The 18,178-nt window shown below is 33.0% G+C and overlaps 1 long non-coding RNA gene across 4 annotated transcripts; it reads right to left on the reverse strand.

Annotated features, from left to right (window-relative positions):
• Positions 1-7,469: 7,469 nt before the first annotated feature.
• Positions 7,470-10,351, reverse strand: LOC114748285 (uncharacterized). 4 transcript variants are annotated; one of them, XR_003740449.1, is made up of 5 exons: positions 9,850-10,351; positions 9,481-9,594; positions 9,251-9,337; positions 7,728-9,004; positions 7,470-7,551 (listed from the first exon to the last, which is right to left on the reverse strand). It is a non-coding gene; the product is annotated as an uncharacterized LOC114748285 (long non-coding RNA). The 4 variants fall into 4 exon arrangements; XR_003740448.1 differs by having other exon boundaries at positions 7,470-7,554; XR_003740450.1 differs by lacking the exon at positions 7,470-7,551 and having other exon boundaries at positions 7,592-7,837; positions 8,572-9,004.
• Between the last annotated feature and the right edge of the window lie 7,827 nt (positions 10,352-18,178).

Here is an 18,178-nt window from a genome sequence, read left to right on the forward strand (position 1 = left end):
CAAACCAAGGTTTGCAATGTCAACTTTAAAGAAATCATGCATACATAGATGAGTCCAAAATCAAAGCGTGACACATATTTTGTCATGAGATTGAAAAGGTGGGCTCACCTGCTAGCATTAACTAATTGTTTTCTAAATAAACTCAACCTTAGTAATTCTTAAATGAATACGAGATAAGTATAGGAAAAAAAAACATTTTCTAGGCTTATAATCATGATGTTTTTTTTGCTTTAAGTACTGATTGAGAAACTTCAATGCCTTAATAGTTTGTTTGAGTAGTAGTGAACTCAATGTGTCCGAGCCTGCCCCACAGATGTATTCGAAATGGTACCTTGAGACGGATGTAATAGCTTCTGCTCCAAGACCAAATGCTTATATGATTTTTTTTTAAAAAAATTGATTAATTTATTTAGATAATAATTTGTTCTATTGAACTTTAGATAAAGATTTAATTTCTATTAATGTGCCAATATTTGATAAGAGAGTTTTTATACTTATATAATTTTATGATTCTATAACTTTAATGCCTCACATTAAAGTTGGGTACGAAACCTAAAAAAGTTGGCCCATTTAAGCTCATGGGAAGTAAAAACTTTCAAAACAAATTTACACTTTAGATATCTTTCACAGGTACTTGATTTTGAAAGTCCACCAAAATGATTATAATAGAAGGAAACACTAGAGTTTATCACAGATAACTGCTATATAGTAGAAATGAGAATATTAGTTTGGACTCTTTTAAGAACAAGCAAGCTCAATGATATTATTAAATGAGACTTTTTGGTTAACAGTACCTCGAAGCCCAAGATGCTCATCTAATTAGAAGTAGCTTCAAAGTAAAGGTGGAGGATGCTTTATGAAAAGGCCATGCGAAGCTTGACGTGATTCTCATCTTGAAAAAGTCTGAAAAAGTCTTAGGCACCGTTTGGATTGCATTGCAAACCTTGGTTTGGAAGCCCAAACCATGGTTTGTACAAAATGCCATCCAAACAGCCAGACAAATTAAACAAACCAAGGTTCAGGTAAAACCATGGTTTCAACCGGTGAAACCATGGTTTGGATGGCAGCATATCTCATCTGCTTCTCGGGTCCAATTGCTGAAAGGAATGGTAGGCCCCTCCACAAATGACCAAAGGCTCCAATTATTGCTCTGTGTTTAATAATTCCTCTCCTCTCGTTCACGCCTTCTCCCTAGTCGGTCCCCGCAACACCCCACACAACACCATCCTTCACAGAACACCAGTCGAGTCCACGGTCTTCCTTTCCTCCTTCACAGAACGAGTCGCCGCCGGTGAAGAAGTCGCCGTCTAGCCACGGTTTGAAGAAGTCGCTGCCGGTGAGAGAAATCGCAGCTCCATGGTTGAAGAAGATTGTAGCTATTTCTAGCGCTTAGATTCGGTGTGAAGCATTTGGCTATGGTCGGTGTTCCCTGGCTCAGATCCGGCATTTTCTTCTTCTCCATAGCCTCTGTTTCTTCCTCTGTAAATTATTCGGCGTGTTGCGAGCTGGACCTTCTTCTGGTTCTGGGTCTTCTTCTGCGTTCAATGAAACCGAAACATAACAGGGTCTTCTAGTTCCCTTTGTCCCTCACCTGTTCGGCGCCTCACCCACAAACTCCATCAATCTCTGTTAGCTCTTTCTCTCATGCTCCAGCTCTGCCTTTCGATAGTCCCTTTCGCTCACAGCTTCGTCGGGTTCGATTGATGTGTTGGATTGTTTTATATCTTCCGATTATATTTTCAGATAATTGATGTTGGATGGTTTATATCTTTTTGGGTAAGGAATCGTGAAATGATATAGATGCCGTTTGTCGTTGATGCTTGCTGGGAACTTGCCATGAGAGGTTTTACCCGTTAATTATCCGTTTGGAAAAATTCAAGAGCGAGGTTTGGAAAAATTCAAGAGCGAGGTTCTGATTTGAATATTGATGTTGTTTAGTAATCTTGCTTATTAATATTAGGTTGGTTTATGCGTGGCATAGGACAGAAATTATTCGGTTGGTTTGAGCTTGATATATGGTATTTTTGATTGGTTTATAATGTCTGATTTTTTTTTTTTTTTGGTTCTGAGATCTGTTTATCTGACACACAAATATACCAAATGCAAATATTTATGTTTAATGTTTGAATCATGATAACAAAAATATTCAACATTCATAATTTTTGTCTCATCACGGTTTGTCGTCTGACTGTAGTAAATTTTTTTTTTCAGTGCTGGCTTGGGGTGTTTGGTTGGTGCTGATTTTGCTTCATTGATAGTTGTGACTGACGTTTTGCTTTCAGTGGTGGGTTAATTTTCATTCATGGATTCATTTGTGTAGCTTGGTTTATCTGATTTCGGTTTGCTTCTTTTGTTGAAACCGAAGCATCGTGCTACTCTCAGAGGATCAGTTTTCGGTTCATATAGTTTGACTAATTTTTCTATAGATATATTTGTAATCCTTATGTTTTATTTTTTGTAATCCTGTTTTAAACAAAATTATAGGATGTTGTAAAAACATAGAATGAATTTTATGTTGGATTAAAAAAATTAATTACATGTTATAAAAACATAGAATGAATTTCTTTTTGTTTTAAATAAAAATGAAGGAAAGAAAAATGTTAATATGGTATTCATAGTTGATTTGGGTAACAATGACACTTGTTATTTCAATTGATTTTGAGTTGATTAACCTGTGATGACTGAAGAGCTGTAATTGTGTTATAGCATAATGGGTAAGAATACGGTGAAAGCTTCCTAGGACCTACGAACCACGAAAGTGTTTATTGACCTATGCATTGAACTTGTACAACAAGAGGAAAGAAAAGGTACTAGCTTAACAAAGAAAGCTTGAGATATTCTTGGTGATAAATTTACTGCCAAAACTGGAAGAGTGTATGAAAAAGCTCAATTTAAGAATAAATATGATTCCCTACGAAAGGAGTGGCAAACATGGGATAGGCTGTTTCGTGAGACAGGATTGGGATCGGATACTGAAAGGAATACTGTCTCTACTTGTTAATGTTTTGTGTATATTTACTATTTTTGGAATATTTTATGATATTATTGGTGTCTAATGTGCAGGAAGTTCCAAACTACGAAAAATTCAGAGAAAGAGGACTTCAATTTAGGGATCAATTAACTCAACTATTTGGGAGTGTGGCTGCAACTGGTCCACAAGCATGGGCACCTTCTTCCATGACACTTCCAAGTGAAGGAACACCGAATGAAAATTTGGAAGAAGGGTCCGGAGATAGTGATGAAATTTTAGGTGCACCAACTGGTATAAGTGGGGAATTTAACTCAGTGAACTTCAATGACAATAGTGGAGGTAGTAGGGGCAACAGTGAATTGAGGCAGGATAACAGTGGTGGGGGTACGAGCAGAGGTGGGAGTTGACCTAATAGTTCACTGGGGGTCAGAAGGAAGAGTAAAGTCATGAAGAAACGCACATCTCCCTCCATGAAAATAGCGGATGCACTTAGCAAGATTGCTGAAATAAATATTTTTAAGGCTGAGCGTGGCAATGAGGTCATTTCACGAATAGAAGCTAGAAGGTTGGAAGAAGAAGCTAGAAGGTTGGAAGAAGAAGCGCGTGCTTATGAGATTTCAATTAGGGGAGTCCTGTCTCACCTCAAAACAGTTCCTGAAGTTGTCAGTGATCCTGTCTTACATGGCTCAGGTTCGTGACAGCATAAGAGACGAACTTGTTAATTCAATACGAGGATAGTAGTCATGTCTTATTTATTTCCTTTTATCATAGATTGTAATATGTAGTTAAAAATAAAACATATTACAAATGCTTTGTATCGATGCATCATCTTAATGATTATGACACTTCTTTATTTATATTTCTCTTATTAATATTATACCTTATATTCTCAAGCTAATTATTACTTACTTTAATAATTAATAAATTGTTTTAAGACGTGTTTACTCTATTTTATCAAACAATATCATCCCATTTTATGTTTATAATCTTCATGAAAAATACATGACTTTCTGTTTGCAACAAAATAATTCATCTTCTCTAAAAATATTTTCACTCTTATATTTTATGAATATATATGTGTGGTGACAATTAATTAATTAATTGTATTAAACATCAGAGGTTATTATACATGTAGTATGTTATGATAAAAAGTAATTGTGAAAAAAATGTTATGGGATTTCACGTTTAAAATCTTTAAAGAAAATTAATATTTTTCTGTTATAAAAAAAATCATTTTTCTATAAACATATTTAATATTATGTTTTATAAATATATGTACACATATCAGTTATGTATTAATTATATTATCTTATATATTATTAATTATGTTAGTAAAAATTTTTGCATTAACAATTTTATTTCTTCAAACCAAAATATATCATAAAATCTATCCCTTATATAATTATCATATTAACTTATACCCTTTTTGGTAATTTTCACATGTAAAAAGTGCTTCTGGTAATAACTATCCAAACACTCTCACTTCTCAGAATCACTTTTTCTCAGAATCTATTCTCCACAAAATTTATTCTCCACAGAATCTATTCTCCAGAATCACTTTTTCAAACCACGGTTTGGTTTCATCCAAACACATCCTTAGAATTACATATGTAGAAGATTCAAGTCTAAATACATTGTGTTATGGATCATTTTGAACCCAATTCTCAAGAATTATGATTTGAAAGGAGTCTATTAGAGCCATAATTTGAACTACAATTGCATAAAGGTCTAAGAAGATTCGAGAATACAGATTTTCCTTATTTTAATTAGTTAGTATTAGGATCATTTTGAACCTAATTCTCAAGAATTATGATTTGAAAGGAGTTATTAAGCCATAATTTGAACTACAATTGCATAAAGGTCTAAGAAGATTCGAGAATAAAGATTTTCCTAATTTTAATTAGTTAGTATTAGTTACCAATTACGGTTTTGATGCTAGGGTTTTCAAGAGTTTTAGTTTATAGATAATTCAGCATGTACTCTTTTCAGGGGGAGATGGAGATGATTTGAATAATTTACAATATGGAGATGATTTGTGGTAACTTCATGACTGTCTGGGGTTATAAGAGGCAAGCCCTCTTAAGATTTCATTTCACTCAATACTTGTTTCTAGCAGGTCCGTATCCGTACGTTTCCTTCATATTAATAGACTTGGTTATTGACAATCCTACCTAATGAAATAAAGCTTATTACACATAATAACGCTACTAATAGTTTGTCACACTTTGTCACACAATTGAGAATGACAACCTAGAAAATCATTAAATACAAGTAGTTAATAACTAGACTTTTAGCATTGAAGGTCACAATAAATTCTTGAAGAACAAACTCTAGAACTATCATGGCTAAAGTATACTTTTAGTCTTTTAATTTTAGTCCTTTAATCCTAAAACTAAATTACTAAGAATTTTAAGTTTAATTTTCAAAACAACCATAATTGTTATAAAAAATCATTTACAACAAATAATTTTAGAGTTAAAGGACTAAAAGCATATTTTTTAAAGTTATTAATGGATTTTTTTTTTCTTAGAACGAGTTTGCCACCGGCTAAAATCCATTTTTTGCTGGTAATGTTTATTTTATTGTAATTAACTTATTATAATTGAATAAGTTAAACAAAAACTACTAACCATATTAATCATTAATTACTTTTAAAATTATATAATTATTAATTTAAATTTATTATGTTAATATTGCTTAATCACCTGATAAAAGGGGGGGAAAAATTATCAACAAAAACTGTCACCTTAAAAAAGAGTTTTGTGTATTCAAGTAAGGGAGTTTGACCGAGTATCCGGAAGCACCATGAAAATATGTGTACTAAATTGTACATCACTAAAATGATAAGAGTGGAGTAAGCTGAGAAGAGCAATGATATATAAAGGAATTTTAACATACCTTCAACAAGTTAATATAGTGGGGAACACAACTATTTTCACTAGCAACTATTTTCACTAGCATAGCCAACAACCAGAAGTGTGGAAAACCAATAAACCACACAATCAAGGAAATTTTGCTGAGCAATTGACAACTAAACTTGATGGTAGGATCTCCGCCAATAACTTATGAAAGGTATTAACATGATGGTAAAATGGATTAGTTATAAAATCGTTCCTATATTGATCCCTTCTATGAAAACTAATTACAAAAGTACTAGAGTAGGTTGAAACGTGTATCCATAAGGGCTGTTAAACCTACATGGTTTAACAGAGGTAAAAGATGGGGTGGAAGAGATTATGCGATAGTAAATAAATTTCCGAATGGTTTCGAAGGAGAGACCTCTTTTTGTAATGACAACATTTGCTTTCCTCCTAGACATTCGAGGGTACATTAGGCATTATTTAAGGAAGATCGTAGTCGCGGTGGCTAATCTTATCCCCCTTTAAGCTAAACATGCCTTCACATTAGTATTTTGGCAAATAAGATTCTAAAAACACTCCCATACCACAGATGGGAGAGCAAACATAATCCTCCCAATGCTTATGGCTAATCAAATTGTGAGAGGAGGGGAGCATGCTTGAAATGTTAATAGAGTCACACTTCAAATTAGGATACTGTGAGTGAATTTGACTTAGCCTTGGGAGAAATCCTACAGTGAATATGGCTAAAAAAAGAGGTAAAGAATTTAAAAACTCACTAGGTTTTAGGATATGATACTTCTAGCCAACCTCGAGGAGATTGTTACTAAGCGGGGATGGATTTGACTGAATGTGGGAAGAGTCTCCTATGGGATAGAATTAGGTTGAAGAAGAGATATATAAGTGGAGCCGTCTCATATGCTTCATGTTGTTGGTGTTGGCCCACTCTCTCTTTTCAGAAGAGAACAATTGTGCAAAGCAAGAGATATGTAAGGATATAAATTGCTTAGATTTTTTTTTTTTTTTTGACAGTAATAATCAAATGCAGAAACTCATTAACTAGTTCTAGTTCAAGAATAAAATTATATTCCAAAACTAGATAATATATTGTATGTCCCACGCTTAGAATATATCATAGAAACAGAAGCGGTGAACACACCATAAGCCCTAAAAGGGACATTTTGAATGCGTCACAGCTAAAAGGAAACCAGAAACATTTGTCAATGGTAGTTGCACTCTACATGCATATTAAACGGGGAAAAATCATTTGAAATAAATTAAAATGATCCGTACATCTCTCAAAGGACAAGGATTAGTTTTGAATTTCAAGAGCTTGTAAAAACCTCGTCTGATTCTCTCTAAGCAGGGGCCAAAAGGAAAAAGGTTCTATAATAACCAGGTTCAATAAACATTACCACTCCTCTCTAGATATTAGTTTTGAATTTCAAGAGCTAGTAAAAACCTCGTCTGATTCTCTCTAAGTAGGGGCCAAAAAGAAAAAGGTTCTATAATAACCAGGTTCAATAAACATTACCACCTCTCTAGATATTAGTTTCAAAAATTATTCAAGGACAAGATTAAAGAATAAAATTATAAACGATTTTATGGATTATCTCACGGAGTAACTTTACTAACCTCCTTGGAGTGCTTCCCAACATTCAAATTTAGATCCTCAAGCTTAGAGTAGAGCAAGGCTCAAACTCAACAGCACAGTCCCTCACCCTACTGACAAAAAAGATATAAATTATAGTTTTTAAAAAAAAGCTAGAATTTATAATTGGTGCTTAAAAAAATAAAAATCTAAAACCTATAAGTTGCTATAAAGTCATCATTAAGAGTTAATATGGTAATAATGAAACATGGAAACATAATACAGTGAAGATTAGTAAACTATCTACCTCTTATTAGATGATACAGCTTCCCCATTAGATACAGGAGAAGATGGCCTTAGGCTAGAATGAAAACTTACAATATATTGATTTTGACCATCCATTAAACTAGCATTGTGCTGCCAAATATATTGAGGGATCAGAAAATGAAAATCAAACATGGCTATTGAAAATAGTAAGAAATATGATAGAAGCGAGAAGAAAAGAAATCATTAAATTTTGTTTACTTTATAGAGACCTCATGTAACTTAATCTGGATAATTGACATTTTGAAGCCAAAGAGTATCATGGTATTAGTAGCATGTTAAATTAGAAACAACGCCCTCCAAAAACCAAGTTTACAGAACATTACAAAATATCAATTACAGGGCCTCTATATGATCATATAAAGTTCAGATCACTTTATCACTTTACAGTTATATGCCAATTATATAGCACAACTTAGCAAAAGGATATATATACCATGTTAAGACCGTAAGGTAATTTATGTGGCTCTTTAGGGGGTGGCTCTCTCTCTTACAAGCTGGTTTTAAGGGCACATTCCCCCTTCCTGCTTAGGTCTTCGCTAATTAGTTTGACAACAGAGTAGAAGCTCTACCCTTATTTGGAAAACAAAGTTTCAGGAGATAAAAGTTCAAAACATTCATGCGGTTCAAATGAAGTAACTCTAAAGGTCCTAAAGGTCATTATAAAAAATCCTCTCTCTGCAAGTGAACCAATCCTATTAGATTAATATAACTGAGGATAAGCAATCCTACGAGAAGATGGCTGATATTAAACAAATATAACATGATGCATTACACCTAATCAAATCAAGAGATCAAAAATAGAATGCTCCATATACATCTACTACTTATGTGTGAAAGCAAACGAGATGGCAGCCAGTCTTATAATGGGTCAGGAGAGCAATCGTAAATACTGATCCAATGAAGACATTACGGGAGACGTAATGTTGCATGCAAAGCAAAAACTATTCCCACATGGCTTTCAACAAATCAACACAAATTGCTTAGATTAAGTAATAATCAATTCAAGAAACTCATATGTAAACTAAATCAGCCATAAAAAAAAAAAAAAAAAACTCTAAAACTACATTAGATAATAAATTATATGTTTCTCACTTAGAATCTACATATCAGATAAACTGAAGAGTTGAAAGGACCATTGGTCCTGAAAAGGAGTTTTAAAAGCCTTGAAAGCTGAAGGGGAACCAGAAACGTTTGTTGGTAGTATCAGCACTCCTCATGGCAACGACAATCGTAAAAGCACTGCAAGTGGTGAAATATCTTGATGCCCCACATAGGACAATTGAAATGCACACAATTGGCGATAGGACAAGTTAGCAATGCCAATTAAAAATGCAGTAGAAAAAGCTATTTTTCATCAAACAGAAATGAACACAGGAGAAAATAAAGAAAGTTAAAGAAATACCCTTTATATATATATAAATATATATATATATAAAATATAGACCAAAGTGATTGCCTTTAACTTCAAAACTAAGCCCTTCCTATCCTCAACGGATACAGTACCTATTTTTGGGTCTCCAAACACATCCGAGATATGCAAGCTTTCCTCAGCAGCCACTTATTGGACGTATAACCAGTAAGCTCTGCCATCTTGAGGATAGAAGGATATTTTCGAAGTGAGCTGATTATCAGGAAAACCGTGCAAAATCAATAACGGAAGAAACGTGGGAATTTATAGTTAAACTAGAATAAATAAAAGGGTTTAATTTGCTAATAGAACTTTAATATTATACCTTCCTATCTATGATGGAATGTCAAAAATATGCATGAAAATCGTTAAGAACAATGGCTAAATGCCATCCGTCGGGAGCCCAGCTACACTTGTAAGCGGACCATCTTCCTCATCGCTTTAGACGATTTCCGAAACAGAGACGTCAAGTAATTCCATAAAGCTACAGCACAAAGGATATTGCTGGTAACACAGACCAGTAAACTTACTGAGAAGTTGTCTATGCCATAATGAAGATGATGTGATTTCTTCTGTGGTTTTGAAATCATTTTAACAGGCAAAAACTCAACACTACGAACAATTTATAATTAGACCGAAAAACTGAAAAAAAAATGCATAACTCGAAAACTTGGATTATGAACAAAAAAGCTACCTGAGGAATATCTCCCAAGCGATTGGAGGATTTGCAAGCCAGTGTGGGAAGGAGGCTCCTTCCAGGTCGATGGCTTGTTCTTGAAGGTCAGTATTCTTGATTTGCAAAGCAGGCATGCAGGGTGCAGAAAAACGAGAACGAGAAGACTGAGAGTAGAGAGAACAAAGAGACAAACAGGAACAAAGCGGGGGTTTCAGTTGAAAAAAAAAAGGAAAGAACAAGAAGCCAAGGAAACAGAAAGAGAGATAGCGTGGGAACTGGGAAGTAAATCGAAAGATTTGAAGAAGCCATTGTGTGTTTGTCCATTAGGTATCTGAACAGAGGTGGCGACGGGAAGACGGCGCCGCACTCCCCATAAGGCAGCAAAGCGGAGAGTCCTGAAAAAAGTTGTGCCTCTTGATTGTTAATAAACGCCTCACGTTTTCACGTCGAGAACGTCCTCTCTGTGGATCCATCACAGCCGAATGAGGGAACAGGCAGATAAGGAAGCAGAAAGCGAGAAAGAGGAGATTGAGAGCTGAGAGAATAGAGAGTCGTGGGGGAGAAGGCGAGCTAGGGATTTCAGTTTGAAGAAAATCATCGAGAAACAAGTAGCCGTTGGAGCGAGAATTCAAGAAGGCTGTGCTTGTGAGCCGTTGGATTGGGGCGTGTGAACAAAGGCGGTGATAGGAAGATGGCGTGATTCGCACGCACCCTACGACTGTTGGGCAGGAGCGTCTTGGCATCTTGACCGTTGAAATTAATAATAATCTAGTGATTATCAGTTTACCCATGCTAATAGAATGCTAATAATTGTATTATATATATCTGAAACAATGGTTTGATAAGAGTGCCTTGAGAATTTTTAGTCTTGGGATCTTCCAACACTTTTAGTCTTCATAATAAAGTTACGAGGGTTTAATTTGGAGATCCCGAGCTCGAAACCAAGAGGGTCTTGACATCTTGATCATAAAAATTAATAATAAACGGCTAAAGTATATGCTATTTTCAATATTTAATATAAAAGCTAGTTGATTAATTTGAGTAGATTAAAAAAATTTATTGAGCTAATTAGTTGTAATAATTAGGTGTTGTCTTCTCTAAAATATTCTTACTAATTATGTATTAGTTAAAATTATTATTTAATTAAACATTTAACATGTGCAATTATTATAAGAACTATTTTTAAAAAAAAAGATAAATATGGTAGATAAAATAGATTAAAGTATTATATTTAGGATCAAATTAAAAGTCAAATTAGCTCTTATATTTGGGTTTGTTATTGAATAGGTAAGAGTTGAACCGAACAAACCGGTGTGAGTTGGTGAAAAACTTCAAAAACCAATGATGAATTAGTTTGGATAATTATGTTATTATTGGTCATATTTTTTCTCATTCAATTCTTAATATCTCAGTTACTGCAAATTTGAATGAATTTTAATAATAATTTTGATATTAAAGATTATTAATTTTAGTTATTGATGAATCTCAAAAATCAAAATTCTCAATATTGTTGTACTTTGTTATTGTTACAATCAAACTATTATTATATTTCTTTGTATTTTGTTATTAGTGATTATTAATGTTGTTATATATTCTTACTTTTAATTAAATTATATTATATTAATATAACTGGTTTGATTTTGAGTTGATCCCAATCCGATCAACTGACTTTTGAACCACAATCTCAACCAAGTTAGTGTCCAACCTAGTTTTTTGTTTCTTGTTATTTAGGACCAGAATAAAAGTCAAATGAGTTCTTATATTAAGGACCAGATGTAGTATTTAATAGTTTGACTTTATACAGGTTTTAGTTGTATCCTTAATTCTAAAAGCTATACTTTTAATTTTCTAACCTTAAAATTATTAATAAAAATGATGTTAAATATCAAGAAGCAAAAAACCGAATCAGACACTAAATCGATTGAGGTAATGATCCAAGGATCAAGCCGGTTATATTAAAATAATATAATTTAATTTAAAATAACAATATATAATAACATTAATAATCACTAAAAACAAAATACAAGGAATTATAATAGTAGTTTGATTGTAACAATATAAAAGTACAACAACATTGAGAATTTTGATTTTAAAATTCATCAATAACTAAAGTTAATAATCATTGGTATCTAAATTATTATTAAAATTCATTTAAATATGTAGTGACTAAGATATTAAGAGTTAAAAAAGAAAAAATAGGATCAATAGCAATATAATCATCTAAACTGGTTTACTTGTTTTCGCTGGTTTTCACCAGTTTACATTGGTTTAACGATTCAGCTCCTACTCGGTTCAATAGCAAACACAAACCGAACCATTGGCCGATTTAACGGTTTTTCGGTTGAACCGACCGGTTCTGTCCGATTTTTTTCTCTGTTAAATATCGATAAAATATCAATTATCATTGAAGTCAACATTAAAGGACAAAAAACAATTGTTTTTGCCAGGGGAATTAATTTTGTACTTTAGCCGTAACAAATTAAGCAATTACCACTCTTTGTTGGTGCTCATACTAATCAAATTAATGTTTTCTACTTTTTGTATCTTATCTCGTCCTAACATTAAGACGATCGGGAAAAAGTTTTCCTGAACTGAGTGTTATCAAACTTACTTTTAGTAATTTATAAATTTGAAATAAGGATTTGATTAGATTATCTTTAATATTTTTTTTTTTTGGAATTAATCTTTTGGACAACATAAGTTAATGTTTTGTACAATATAAGTCTCTTAATTTTTATAGTTTAATAATGTTAATAAAAAAATCTAAAACTTTGACCGTTATTTCACTGGGCCAGAAGGAAGTTCGGCCTTCTGAGGACATTTTCCAGCGATGACTTTTCCAAGTATTACGCAAGGAAGATTTGGACCTCCTTTCTCTTGAGTAATAGAAAACTTGTCACTTTTGACACATCCATACAAACTTACGCCAAACAGGTTTCGTTGATTGATGAATTCAAATATTGATCATCCACAATTAGTAAAATATTATTTTTGGTAATAATCTAACAATCTAGTTTTTTTGGTAGAAAATAGGATACATGCCCTTCGATATTTAAATAGAAACTTAGGCTACTAGTACTTATATTACATATGCGGAAACTTACATATAACATACAGAAGCGGCGTGCTCTGGCTACATCCTAAAAGACTTGTTGTGAGCTAAACATCTATACCATTTTTGTTGAACTAGTCCAATCCTTAAGGATTCAATTGGTATGAGGGAAAATGAGGGGAGGGGAGGGGAGAAAAAGATTTAATAAGCTCGATTTAAAAAATTAATAAAAAAGAGTTAAAAGTTTTTAATTAATTATTATTATTATTTTTATATTACTTACTCTCTTTATAAAAATTTCAAAACCCCACTTTTCTATTTTTTTTATATACAGCTCATTAAAATTTTTCTTCCCCTCTCCTGCCTTCTATTTCCCTCATACCAAACAATACTTAATATAAAAGTTAGTTAAAAATTTAATTTGAGTCTAAATATAAAATCTTAATTCATTTTTTTCTATATTTATTTATTTTGCATCCAAGTAATCTTTATATTGATGGCAAGAATTTTTTTAATACACATGATTAGTAATTATATTTTAAGAAATATATAACCTATTTACTATAAATAACTAAGGTAATTAATTTTCTTAATATTTATAAATTAGTTATCTCACTCTTATATTAAAAGGCGGGGGTGTAGTATATGCTATAAATGCATTAATAAAGGATTACAAAATCGATTGCATCTTCCGAACAGTTTCTCAACTACAGAGAAGGCATATAAAATGCCGCAAGACGTTTGCCTCAATTCTTACACACAGATTGCTTTCATCTGTTAGTAGAGGACTCTCAGTCTTTCTCGGGTTGGCTAGCTTCCCATGTATTCAAATTTCCAAACCTTTCTAACATCTTCGAGCTTTATATTTTCTTGTGTAAAATATTTTTCAGAGCGCATCAAGTATTTTAAAAAGTATTTTGTGGTACCATTATGTTCTTAACTCATTATTTTAGAAGCAATTTTGCCCTTAAAATTGCTCCCCAAAATGTAAATTTTTTAAGAGCAAAATTGCTCATGAAAAAATATTTTAAGAAAAGGATTGCATCATAAAATATTTTAAAATATTAGATGCACCTGGAATAATACCTCAAAAATGTTAGATCAACCTCAACCTATTTTTTCTTTAAAGAATTTGATTGAATTTTTGTACTTTTCTTTGAAAAAAGAAAATAAAATATCCTAGAAATTAGTAAAGAAAAAAAATTAGGGTGGGTGAATTTCAAAATCTTAATTCAAACTTCTTGTACTATTTTGAAATCTTCAAATCTTGTAAAATTACACAAATGTCTGTCACTATTTTTTGTTAAATATTGTCACCTTAATACCCTTAGTTGGTTTCCAACAGTCAGAGCTTTGGCACCGGTAACATGTCACCAGGACTCTGGTGACCAGTCACGAGAGCTTCAGTGACTACTCTTTCTTATATATTGACTTTTTTGTTTGTTATTGACTACATTTATTTTTAAAATTCTAATGACTATTCTTGTTTAGCTACTAATTACTCCAACATTGTAATTGACTACTTTCATTTTTCAAATTTTGGTGACCACTCTTGTTTAGTGTAACATCCTAAATTTTTTTATCTCCGCGACTAAAGTAAATTTATAAGTAAATATTTACTAGCATCAATTTAACAGAAATTATATAATAAGTAATTAACATAATTATGATCATATGTATGTGTGTATAATTATATATATATGAATCAATGAATAAAATAACAAATTCGAGAATTCCCATATTGACTAAATGATGAGAGAATAAGATTCTACGAGCCCATATCGGTGGTAGTGGGAGAGTTGAGAACAAGTCAAATAATTTTCATACACAACTGAAATAGTCTTAGTAAAGTGCCATGTATAAGTTTGTAAATCGTTAGATTGAGCTAAAATTTGACCTATCAGTCTGGATATCTAGCTTTGTAATTTCAATGGTTGGATTATCGATTAGATCTCTAAGGTAAAATTTATTACTATGCATTGAACTCATTTTTTCAGATTTTGAACTTAAATCTCTGAGTAGTAAATTATTGTTTTTAACTATGTTCACCGTTAAATCGAGCCAAAATTTGGAGAATAGATTGGAGACATCAAATACTTTAATTTCAATGATGAGATTAATAATTAAACTTCTGTAGTGAGAATAGTTTAACTTGTATTAAATATATTTCTCTTAGTTCTTCAAAAATAGAACATAGTGTTGGAAATTGTGCCCTAGGGGCCAATCATTCTGTTTTGAACATTGTTAATTTATGAATTTATTAATTAAGTTATCATATTGTTTGCATGTTTACTGTGATGACTATCCTTGGATAACTTATGGTTTATCCTAAATGTCCCTGGTCGGTCATCTATGTGGGAGCAAAGATGAAATAAGACCAGTATGACTTTAAAGATATATAGAGATATAAATTAAAGTCATAGGCACATGTAAGAGTACAAGGTGTTGGACCGACCCGCTATGAGAGAGCTGTATGGGTTAAGTCATAAGCTTCTCTCATATACAAACCACGTCACTATGCCCTTTGACCTGAGATCATCATGGATTCCTACATGAGAAACGCTTAGCTTTGACCTAGTCAAAAGTCACTTTTGACCGAGTGATCATAAAGACTATGTTCAGGCTTAGTGTTTTTTTTCATGCGGAGGAATGTGAATGGTCAAGATGGAATTTGTCCCTCACATTCGTAGAGAGACATTACTGGGCCCCTCGATGAGTGAGTCTGAGAAATGTATGGCCATACTATAATGGAAAGGTAGTTCCGTTTCTATACTCAGACTACTCAGGGATCGAGAAAGTAACGGTCATGAATAGGAGGATGACGTTCTCCATGCCTCATCCATGACCAAAATGTCGTGTGACAAAAGGGACGTGATATGGTTGTATGAAAGGTTGCATCGTTCAATGATCCTCATATGTTTTGGGTAGTCGTGATGTCTTGCTAGAGACCGCTTACGACTTGTGAGTCATTATAGTTAATGGCCCACTGCCAACTTCATATGGGCCTACAGGGTCGCACACAAAATAGCCCAACACGAGTTATGATGTCCAGATTCATTGAATCTAAGATATGTCCAGATTCAATGAATAAATAGGGTGGACGTGTATATATATATATAAATTCGTATATATATATATAAATATAAGAGATATTAATTTATAAGGATAAATTAAATATATAAATTCCGTCATCTCTTTATTAAATAAATAAGTGAATTAAATCTGTGAGACGGATTTAATTTAAACCATATTTATTTAATTGTTCTCTTATCTGATTAGGCAATATTTGATATTGTATTAATTTCGGAATTAATTTAGAGTTAATTTCAAAATTAAATATTATTAATTAAACCTATATAGCATCCTATATATTTGATATGAGGAGCTAGGGTTTAAGAGTGAGAGAACTAACAGATAAGAGACGGCCTAAGAGAGGAGAGAGGACGAATTCCTAAAACCCTAGACGGACATAGGCGCTAGCACGCCGTTCGAGGTTGAGGGCTACTCGTGTGGATACCGGTAGAGGAAGCCGACCGGAGTTGTCGACTTCGAACGACAAAGGAGGCGAGCAGAAGCATCCTGAACGGCCGAATCATCGAGTCACCAGGAAATCGAACGCCTGAAGGTAATGCTTCTTACTACCTGACTTAAACGCGATCGGTAGATCCGGGAAAGGGATTGAAAGTTTTTAAAATTTTATGTCGTTTTCCGCTGCGCGTCGTCTTTCAATTTCCTTCACATAGACCATAAATTGTGGTTTTTCTACCTAGGTTATGATTCAATTGTAATTGATGATTCTAATGATATAATTTATTAATTGAAAGATAATATAAGCTAAAGGAACTTAAAATTAAATCTAAATCATGGTAACCCTATTTTTACTCCAAACCTTCAAAAAAATTATACGAGTCAAAATTATAAGTAACAATCCGGAAACCTTAGAGAGGGAGTTATGGGTTGAAATTTAGTATATAGCTTACCTATAAGATACTGTAATAACGTATATTATTCATTTGTAGATCTAAAATTTGGTTTGATGACCCCAAGTTCAGGGTCTTAATTTTTGACTCATAAGCACTTATTGAACACCAGGTAATGTGAATTCTTACTTGTTTCTCTTATTGATTTCTCTATGAGGAGTTTTTAATCAAATTGAACTTGTTAAGATGGACCTTGAATAATATGGAATAGGAAAACTATTTTGAAATTACGAAAAAACTTTCTAGAAATTTAGAACATGCCTGGGTGGATTGATTTGTGAAAAACGAATCAATTACTAGAACTTTAGAACTAGATAGAAGCTTGATTAATGATTTTTGAATGAAATTACAAAACTATGGCATATTGTGTAGTCCATCACGGCAAAGTATCCAAGCTATTGTTTTGTTTGACTGCGTTTTGTATGTTGGCATGAATTTCTAGGATCATATGGTTCTGCCTTGATTACTTGAGAGTACTTTTGTATGGCATGATATAAATTATCTGATATAGTTAAGGTATGTTTTGAATCTCATGTGATACATGTTCTTGTGATACCTGATGAGGATTAAAAAATGCTATGATTATGATTAATTGGCTTAATACTCATGGGAGATGTTGTGATGGAGAGTGATATACATATATTATCACGTGGCTTGCCTCCATAGCGTGCACTATGGTTAGCCTCTTAGAAAGGGCTTTATCCCCTCATTTGTGATACTCTAGGAGTATCCTAGGGCAGTATCCCCCCAGGGCAACACCTCACTAAGATACTGGGCAATAAACTTATTGGGACAACATCCCCTTTTTTCGAAGGAACCCATAGCCCACGTGTGCTTTGTCAACTGTAGCCAGTCCAATCACATGTGTGGAAAGGTTGTGAGAGTCAATAGTCATATGATTAGGACTTTGCCCATGGGTTTAGGTCGGAAGGTATAAGAAGGATATAAGGCTAGAATTGAACTATTAGTAATGGATAATGAATTATGATTAAAGTATGCATATATGCTGATATTTCCTTTAACTTATATATTTGTGATATTTGTTTCCTATTATGTCATAGTAATATGTTAATGATTATTTAAATTATTAGTCCCACTTGGCGCCTTTGAAGAGTGCTAGTAGGTAAGGTGAGTAGGAGTTTTCGTTATTAAGATGATAGTCTCGTTCCATTATTTCTACCATTTTTAGTAAGAGCAGTAGAGGAGTTGCGATGGGGAACGAATTAGAGGCATGAGATCACCTTCACTGGTGCTCACACCTCGAACTATACTCATGTTTAGTCATTATTTATTTGCCGCCTAAGATATTATTATG

This window comes from Neltuma alba, unplaced genomic scaffold (assembly GCF_004799145.2).
Source record: "Neltuma alba isolate B1F8T4 unplaced genomic scaffold, ASM479914v2 tig00005664_pilon, whole genome shotgun sequence".
In the NCBI taxonomy this organism is placed as follows: domain Eukaryota; kingdom Viridiplantae; phylum Streptophyta; class Magnoliopsida; order Fabales; family Fabaceae; genus Neltuma; species Neltuma alba.